We start from the raw sequence: 9240 nt of genomic DNA, 5'->3' as shown, positions 1-9240 counted from the left end.
GATATGTGCTCCCACACATTTCCAAGGCCCACCTAGAATCACTTTCTCTAGCAATAGTTGGGGTCTATGGGCACTAGCCAAAGGCACTAGCTCAAGACTCATCCTTCCAAACTGTGCCCTTAGCTAGTTCTGATCTACTGCTCTGCTGCCACTAAGTCACCTTGGTGATTTAAATCATTTTATAAGATGTTTTAGTTTTGGCTCCCCCAGGAAGTAGTCTCAGATTTACATGAAGATGAAGTACTCTTAGGAACAGTCTTTGAGGAAATCAAAGAAGCACGATTGGGCAGAGTCAAAAGTTGAACTACAATGCAGCTACAACAGAGACAACAGATAAATCTGAATAGGGAGCTAAGGAGCTGTGATGCCCTTCAGAATTGTTCTAAATTGAGAACGTTTTGTTGCCACAGATGTGAATGCATGACAGCATTTATGCAGTTGTAGCTGAGTGAGGTACAGTCTGCATATCAAAATATTATTTTATTTCTTTTCTTGAATTTATATATATATATATTTTTAAATAATGGCAAAAAGAAGAGGAAGGATTATACTTCTTCACTGTAAGTTAATTGTGTAGGGTTAAGTGGAATAGGTGAAATGTGAAAGATAAGGGATTTATAGACAAAATCTCTTGAAAAACTTCCTTCCCTGGTAAGTGACCAATTTGGAACAAGTTGATCAATGTTTCTAAGTTATTTATATTAAGGAAGTATTATTGTCCTAATTTTACAGATGAGGAAATTGAGAATCAGGGCTTCAAGAATTTTTTTTCAAGCTTCCACAGTTAAAGAGCCTATTATTCCAATTCTCATCATTTTTTCACAAGTCTGATCAACTGTATCATATATCTTCATACTAAGCAATGTGTCAAATTTCAGTGATGAACTAAAATATTAAGATTTAAATGTTAAATCTTCACTATCTTTTTTTCTCTTGTGCTCAAGCTCCCTGGGGCTGGCTCAAAGTGTGGAGGTTCATTATCAGTTGAGTGTCAGTGTCAGAAAGAGAAAACCCCAACCCTCCTATATAAAAAGTACACATGCACAGAGATACTTCCTATCTCAAATAGAATCCCATAAAATTAGTTGATAGTAGCAAGGAAAGGAACAACACATTAAATGCATACCTTTGAAGATCTCCCTAACTCTCTCCTTTGACATTATTTTCATGGCTTTACCTTTTAAAAGGAAAATAATTATCTTGTAAACAACTTTAGTAACAGATCCTAGCTTCTTACAAGGAACTTTAGAGATTAATCCATCTGACATCTTAAAAATAAAATTTAAACATCAGAAAATACATCCCAAATAATATCAAGAGTTATCAAGAAGGTTTCCAAAAAACTTTATCCCAAAAGTATAGGTGAAACATGTTCTAGATCTGTATTTTCAAAACAGCCTAAGTTCCATCATATAAACAAAACCACCATATATGGAGTATAATTCAATTTAATTTCATGGTTCTACCACATTTAGATATGTTTGGACTGGATGTGACCAAAATCAATAACCTATTTTTCAATGTCTTGGGCATGTAGCAACAGCCCACATCCCAGTGATTTTCAGGTCCTTTTATCATACAGATAGTTCGTTTAACCATCTGTTTGGGGCCAGCAATAACATGGCTTCATTTTGTTCATCCATTGAGCACTATCATTTCAGCAATTAAGACTCCCTTGCCTGAAACCCCATGTGGTTCCATTTACAGGCCTTTCTGCCTAATGGTCAGGGAGATGGAGGTCAGGGAACCTGAAAGTCTTCTTGATCTGCTGAGGACTATGGTGAGGTGAGTGAGGCATTGGTCTCAGGTGCAAACTTTAAGGAGGCACTAAAACTCACTAATCAAAAGAAATAATATTTTAATGCAGTATTTATAAAAATCAAAATTAATGTAAAATCTGTGATGTACAAAATAAACATCAGAATGTTAAATAACACAAATTTTTCCTTTGCTTCAGGCTCCAATATGGCTCTGCACTGCACTGTTATTTAAATATGTGATTTAATAACCCTACCCACCTTTGCAATAATCTTGAACCTTGAACTTTCACTGGCATTTTTCCACCTTTTAATACTGGAGGGGATTAGGTGCATTCCCAACCCAACTCATTTCCTTTCTTCCTCACTGCAGATGCAGTGGCTTGAACTCCACATTCTGACCACACACACACACACACCCACACACACATTTTTATCCCAGATTTCTACCGATAGAGAGCCCCAAGGCCACTTCTTTGCTTCAGTATTGAAAGATCTTCTAAGCAAAATTGTGTTTGAAGTAGAAAAGCCAGTTATTTTAATGTTTAGATGAATTAATTCAGGATCATTTTAATCCAGTATATTTATTTCTAGGGACATATTTAGCATAAGCATTCACATTGAGACCACTACCTGGGCTAGGTCACCTGCACACATTCATCTTGCCACCTGCACATGCAATTCATCTTTCCAATGAAAGTGTAGAAATATTTTTTTTATCTTTTTTGCATAGTTTTAGCCGCAATAGTCTCGTATCTTGAAAAATCTAAGTTTTGTTGGGATTTTTTTTCTTTTCTTTTTCTTTTTTTCTCTTTAGATATTAATGCCATTTGGGAAGCATCTAATCAAAATAAACCATTTCTGAGTCTTTGAGCTCAGTATTCTATCGTTTAAATCTGGTGCAAATTACAGGAATATAAGATTATGACTGTCTTTTTACCTTTTGAGTTAAGACCAACTAACATATCCGAGTTACCATATCTTTGGCAGTTTCAATGTCCTCTATATAACCTGTCCTCAACATTCTAACCTCATAACTTATTAATATTATTAAATAACTATTATTTTTGCCCCATTTCAGCCATCTCCTACCTCAAAGAACCACTCTTGAATTGTCATTATCTGAAAGAACTTCTCAGAAACCTAAGTCTCTTATGCTTCTCTCCCATCTCAATCTCCTAGAATTCAAATTTTCTCTTTTCCTTATTTTCCATTAGGAATAATCTTTGATTTTAAAAAAGAGATATGTAGCTTCCATTTCTCCCCACATAAATGCTTCCTTTGACTTATTTTTTCATCCAGCTTAAATCCCAAGATACAACAGTTTAAATATGTTCCCATCATCTTCAACTTGATTTCATTTATTCATCCAATAAATTACTACATGAATAATTATTTCAGATTTCAATGATTATTTCATCCAATAATTATTTGGTATAGATTATCTACAAAGCAGTAAATATGAAGTCAAATAAAACATAGCTCCTGCCCTTCAACTGGTCATTTCAAGCACTTCTTTTGAGAAGGCTCCTTGGGCCATCCCAATCCCAGGTTAACTTAGATGTCCCTCCTTTGTGACCCTGGAGCATCCTGTAAATTTTCATTCAATACTGTATTTATGTGCCTGGAAATATGAGAATACCTCAAGAAGACAGGCTACATCTCTTGTCTCTTATAATCCCACTGGCTAGCATGTGCGCATAAGGTTTGGCTGAAAACAATTTGACTAAATGCAATTTGACCAAATGCATGAAGCAATCTGGCTAATAGGTAAATTTTAGGCAGAATGGTATTGTAAATAAATATTTGTTACTGGTTTTAAAATCTGTAAAATACTGGTATACTGGGGGTAGAGTGTGTGTATGGCAATTTCCCAAAGCTTCGTGTATCTTTAAGTATTTTTATGCATATTTCTAAATTGGCAGAGGGACGCTCCTTTTGTCACATTTTCGTTTATCCCAACCTATATATCTGACAAATTGTGTATTTTAAAAATTACAGGGGCCAGGTGTGGTGGCTTATGCCTGTAATCCCTAGCATTTTGGGAGGCTGAGGCATGTGGATTGCTTGAGCTCAGGAGTTCAAGACCACCCTGAGCAACATGGTGAAACCCCATCTCTACAAAAAATACAAACAACAACAATAATAATAATAATTAGCCAGGTGTGGTGGTGCATGCCTGTAGTCCCAGCTAATCTGGGGGCTAAGGTGGGAGGATGGCTTGAGCACATGAGGTCAAGGCTGCAGTGAGCTGAGATCACGCCACTGCATTCCAGCCTGGGTGACAAAGTGAGACCCTATCTCAAAAAAATAAAATAAAAATCACAGTACGTTACAGAACAGTAGTACAAAACGACTTATTCATTTATACACTCAACAAGTATTTACAGACTGCCTGCTCTCTGCTAGGCATTATTCTCATAGTAACAATAAACTGGGGAACAGACAGACAAGGTCCGTCATCACGTGTACATTCTGGTGGATCCCACTTTTGAACAGAAATGACTAGAAAAACCTCTGACTAGAAACTTATGCAACCAGATACCAATATCATACATCTTTAAGTTGAAGGGTTTATAAGTTTTCTAATGTACTTTCCCATTTTGATTTTCCTACATAAATGGGCACTGTCAAACAATAAGAAATAGGAAATAAATAGGAAACTGGCCATACTCAAACAATAAAAATGCTATTAAAAATCTGAGATTTAGGATTATTGAAAGGTTTCTTTCTCTTTTAAATAAACCCAAATCAATTTTCAGTTCCATCCTTCTACTCAAAAGTGTATTTGAAGAACTGATACATTATCTTATAATAATGAAAGCAGGAATATCAGTGATCTGGCAATTTTATTGGTGTTTTTAAGATATAGTTATAATAAGAAAAATTTTAATTTATAAATGACATTGATAAAATAGCAGGTGAATAATTTTTCAATAATATATGTGGTAGGAATGGGTTAGTTTGCATAAAATATAAGCTTGATATACAATTGACATGACCTTTGCTCCCATCCTACTTCCTTGGCCTTCCACAATATGGCTCCAACATGACTTTCTAGTCCTATTTTCCGGTAGGCACCTAACAACTATTGTTCTCCAGGAAATCTGACTGAAAGAATTATAAATATAATTTAAATATGTATATTATATATATATATATAATATAATATAAACAAATAAAACTAATTTGTCAAAAGCAATTTGGAAATTGGCCTAAAGCTACTGAGAGAATGGTGGCAAATATGACTTTGATTGAAATGCCAAGTTCATCAAAATTGTAATTTCCCAATCACTAATTTTGTTGTTATGAAGTTTTATTTTAGTATTGGTATAAGAGTGCATCATGAGGTAGCTTTGCAACCCTTAATCTTTGGCAAATATTTTCTTTTTACCTGTTTTTTAAAAAATTTAAACTTAAAACTCCTTTTACGTTTCCAATTTATTTGCAGCCAATAATCCCATGATTCATTGTTCATTATGTAAAAACTGAAAACAATCTAAATATTCAACAGTAAAGGATTTTCAGAGCTAAATACCCTTCATCTTTGTGCAGGGAGATGACAAAGTCAAGAAAACTAATGGAGACTATTCTTTAAAGGAGAACAGCTGCAAAGGTAGAGATAGGCAATAGCTATAAGAGGAAGGTCTAGAAGTATTTTTTACGATAAGTAAATATGTAGTAGAAATAGCCAAAAGGTGGAAGAACAAAACTAAATATAACAATTATTTAAAAATTCATCATGTTAATTATGTAAGGAAATTAAAAAGCTTTGGTGGACTGAGTAGAACATCTTCTCTCTCTCTTTTTTACTTCAATTATTTAAAAACATCACCACTAGTCTCTTTTTCTCACTTGCTATCTCTCCCCTCCCCTCACCTCTTTTGCAGCAACCCACTGCTATCTTTCTCCTCACTTGGTTCAGTATTCCTGGAATATTTAGCTGCATGACAGGATGAAGATCAACAACTAAATACCATTTAGCATTGATGGTTCAGGACCGTGGACAGTGCACTCATGTTGGGAATGGGGCTTACTAAAATTGCAGAGTGACTTTGTAAGTTTGGTCTATCACAGAATAAATTTGTTGGCATGGCTACAAACGGATAAGGTGCTGGCCAGAATATTAAAATTCATGGCTGAATTAATTTTTTTTTCTTCCCTTCATGGAGGGGAGGGAAAAAAAAACATTAACATTATCACAAAGAAAGGCTGGCGCATAGTAGCACTCAAATACCTTAAACGAATGAACTTTTCACCTTAATGATAAAGAGTGGCTCAATATGTAGGCGTATTTGATGGCTCTTTTAAAGTGATCATTCCATATCAATAACTGCAAAGGAAATTTGTGTATTTTTTTACTGTGCTGTCCATGGTGTCAATGAAAATAAGGTTGTCAAAAGTTGAACTGAAAAAGAGGACTGAGTTGAGATTCAGTCACTAACACAGGATAATGCAAATTAGTTTTAGATGTAAAATTAAAAACATCATTGGCTATTTTTATGACAAAATTTTAAAAGTCCTTTCATGGCTTTGTCCAACAATTTAAATGACCCTGTCATCCATCCTCTGACACAAGTAACTTAAGCGAAAGGTTACTTGAAACTTCACCAATGGAGGCCTGAAAATTTAACAATATACTTTTCTGGCAGCATTCTTTCATCTTTGTCACCCGGAAACAGTTCCTAAACAGAAAACAAACTAATGCTACTCAAATTTACATGTTTACATAAACTCACATTTCATGTGTCATCTGTTCTGAAGAGTCTTTTTCTAAAATTAGTTCCTACAGTTCTTGAAGTGTGTGACTCTCATTTTGACACACAATCATACAACGGATCCAACTTCTGCTGCCTGACTCGTATGTCCTCTGAAAGACAAACATTGAGAGCTATGTGAAGTAGTTCACTTACTTTTCTGTTACACTTCATTACACCTAAAAGGGCTGCCACACAAATACTGAACACTTACAAATCATCTTTTTTCTGGAATACAAGAGTGCATCTCTTTGCTTCTTGGCACATGTATCTCTGGAGTATGACAGTACGATCAGTGAACTTGTCCTTTAAATTGATGAGATGTTATTATCACTCCTCTTAGTTTTACCTCAACTGGGAAATGTTCACATAACCATTTAGACGTGTTGCCTTAGATCAGCATTTATCCAACTTTTTCCCTAAGGCATCCACCTCTGCTGGCAAAAGTGCATGAAGTAAAGCAGGATCAAGGAACATTATTCCAAGTTGTAGATGGCAAATACGACATTTCTTTGAACTCTCATGCTTTACTTTAAAATACATTAGAATTAATTTTGCACTCTATTCTATAATTCATTCATTCAACAAATATAAGGGGCCTACTGCATGCCAGGCATTATTACAGGGATACAGTAATGAATAAACATATCTGTGTTTGTTTTTAACCTAGTAACATTTTAATACAACTGGCACGAGTAGAAAAACAAAAACTTTACCAAATCAAAGAGCAAAACCGATAATCCAAGATGGAACAATTATTGCTTCAAATACCACTAGTCATGCTATTGCAACCTGAGAGTATATTTGCACCCATTTGAGCAGCATAGTCTTGGGCTAATTCCCAGAATACAAAGCCAACAGTAAATATTTACTCTAGATGAAAATATTTGAGAATATTATTAGAACTAGGTTATTAGAAGACAACTAGGTTGTCTTCATTTTATCATTAGATTCTGCCTTTAGGTTCTGAAATGGCAAAGGTGGACATCCACTTTAATACCTGGAGAAATATATAAAACATATTTTTAAAAATCACATGAAGTGGATGGGAGGTTATCATTCCTGACACTTCAAAGTTAAGTCTTGATTTCAGCACCACATTGCTAACAATTGCTTTTTTTTTTTAAACCTTAATCGAGCAGCTTCTTCCAGGTTCTTATGTATCTGCTGATCAGTTTCAAAAAGATGGGAAAAGCAAAATCTCACATAGGACAAACTTTTGGATTTCTCTCTGCATAGAAATGCTAAACATTCCTGTTGTTATTCCATTCTATTGGTCTGGGATCAAGGCTGACGTGAAGATTCCTTGAAAAGTATTAAACTCCTCAATGGTAATTTTATCTTAAATAATTTGCTTTTTGATTATAAGGTCTAACTCCAATAATGAAGGATTAATATTGCTGTTTGTGGGTATGTGGCATATGTATTTTTTTACTGGAGGCAGCTCTTTATAATAGCTTTATGAATTTAAAATAGCACAACTGATTTCCTATTGGGGTTAAGAGTCAGTCCTCCAAAACTGTAGTGACTGAATAACTTTCATGAAGCCTGGCTCTCCTACCTGGAGCCACAAAGTCAATCATCCCAAATTATTACAAAGGACTCTATGTGCACAGATGTTAATGTGTTTCTCTTGCAGACAATCTACAATCCCCAAAATTCAAACTCCTTCAGACTGGTTAATTAGAAAAGAGGTAAAGAAAATACCAAAATATATAGACTTCACGACTACAGGACAGTGGTTCTTAATCCAGATTGTGCATCAGAATAATCTGTAGAACCAGTATGAGATTTTGCTGTTTTAAAATTCAGACTGGGGATCCGTGTTCATAAATCTAACCTGAGAGGGGCCTAGGAATGCATACCTTTTAGAAACTCCACAAATGACTCTAATTTAAATACTGTAAGACTGCTATGGTTTGGATATTTGTCCTCTCCAAATCCCACGTTGAAATTTAATCCCCAGTGTGATGGTGTTGGGAGATGGGGGCTAGTGGGGTGTCTGGGTTATGGCAGGTAGATCCCTCATAAATAGATTAATGCCTTCCTGTGGGGAACAGGGGTGAGGGAGTTCCCACCAAAGCTAGTTTTTTAAAAAAAAAAAAAAAACCTGGCACTTCCACCCTCACTCTCTGGCCATGTGATCTCTACACACATAGTGCCTCTTCCCCTTCTACCATGAGTGGAAGCAGCATGAGGCCCTCACCAGATGCAGACACCCAACCTTCAACCTTCCCGTCATCCAGAATTGTGAGCCAAATAAACTTTTTTTTTTTTTTGAGATGGAGTCTTGCTCTGTCGCCCAGGCTGGAGTGCAGTGGTGCGATCTGGGCTCACTGCAAGCTCCATCTCCCGGGTTCACATTATTCTCCTGCCTCAGCCTCCCGAGTAGTTGGGACTACAGGTGCCCGCCACCACGTCTGGCTAATTTTTTGCGTCTTTAGTAGAGACGGGGTTTCACCGTGTTAGCCAGGATGGTCTCGATCTTCTGACCTCATGATCCACCCGCCTCAGCCTCCCAAAGTGCTGGGATTACAGGCATGAGCCACCGCGCCTGGCAAACCTTTTTCTTTATAAATTACCCAGACTCAGATATTCCTTTACGGCAATACAAAATGGACTAAAATGAAGGCTAAACTTCATCTTATTCCTGATCATAATATGGCCTCCTGGTTTTGTCAAGACTTAAATTTAGTGTGCCTGGAGGCTAGAATCTGGATGGTTTA

The 9240-nt window shown here is 36.0% G+C and overlaps 1 long non-coding RNA gene across 1 annotated transcript; it reads right to left on the bottom strand.

The window, feature by feature from the left end:
• Nucleotides 1-5126: 5126 nt before the first annotated feature.
• Nucleotides 5127-8821, bottom strand: LOC115834449. Its single transcript, XR_004029339.1, has 2 exons — nt 6729-8821; nt 5127-6627 (listed from the first exon to the last, which is right to left on the bottom strand). It is a non-coding gene; the product is annotated as an uncharacterized LOC115834449 (long non-coding RNA).
• Nucleotides 8822-9240: the final 419 nt, after the last annotated feature.

Source organism: Nomascus leucogenys, chromosome 3 (assembly GCF_006542625.1).
Source record: "Nomascus leucogenys isolate Asia chromosome 3, Asia_NLE_v1, whole genome shotgun sequence".
Taxonomy (NCBI): domain Eukaryota; kingdom Metazoa; phylum Chordata; class Mammalia; order Primates; family Hylobatidae; genus Nomascus; species Nomascus leucogenys.
The sequence above is the reverse complement of the archived record's forward strand: the minus strand, read 5'-3'. Positions and strand labels throughout refer to the sequence as shown.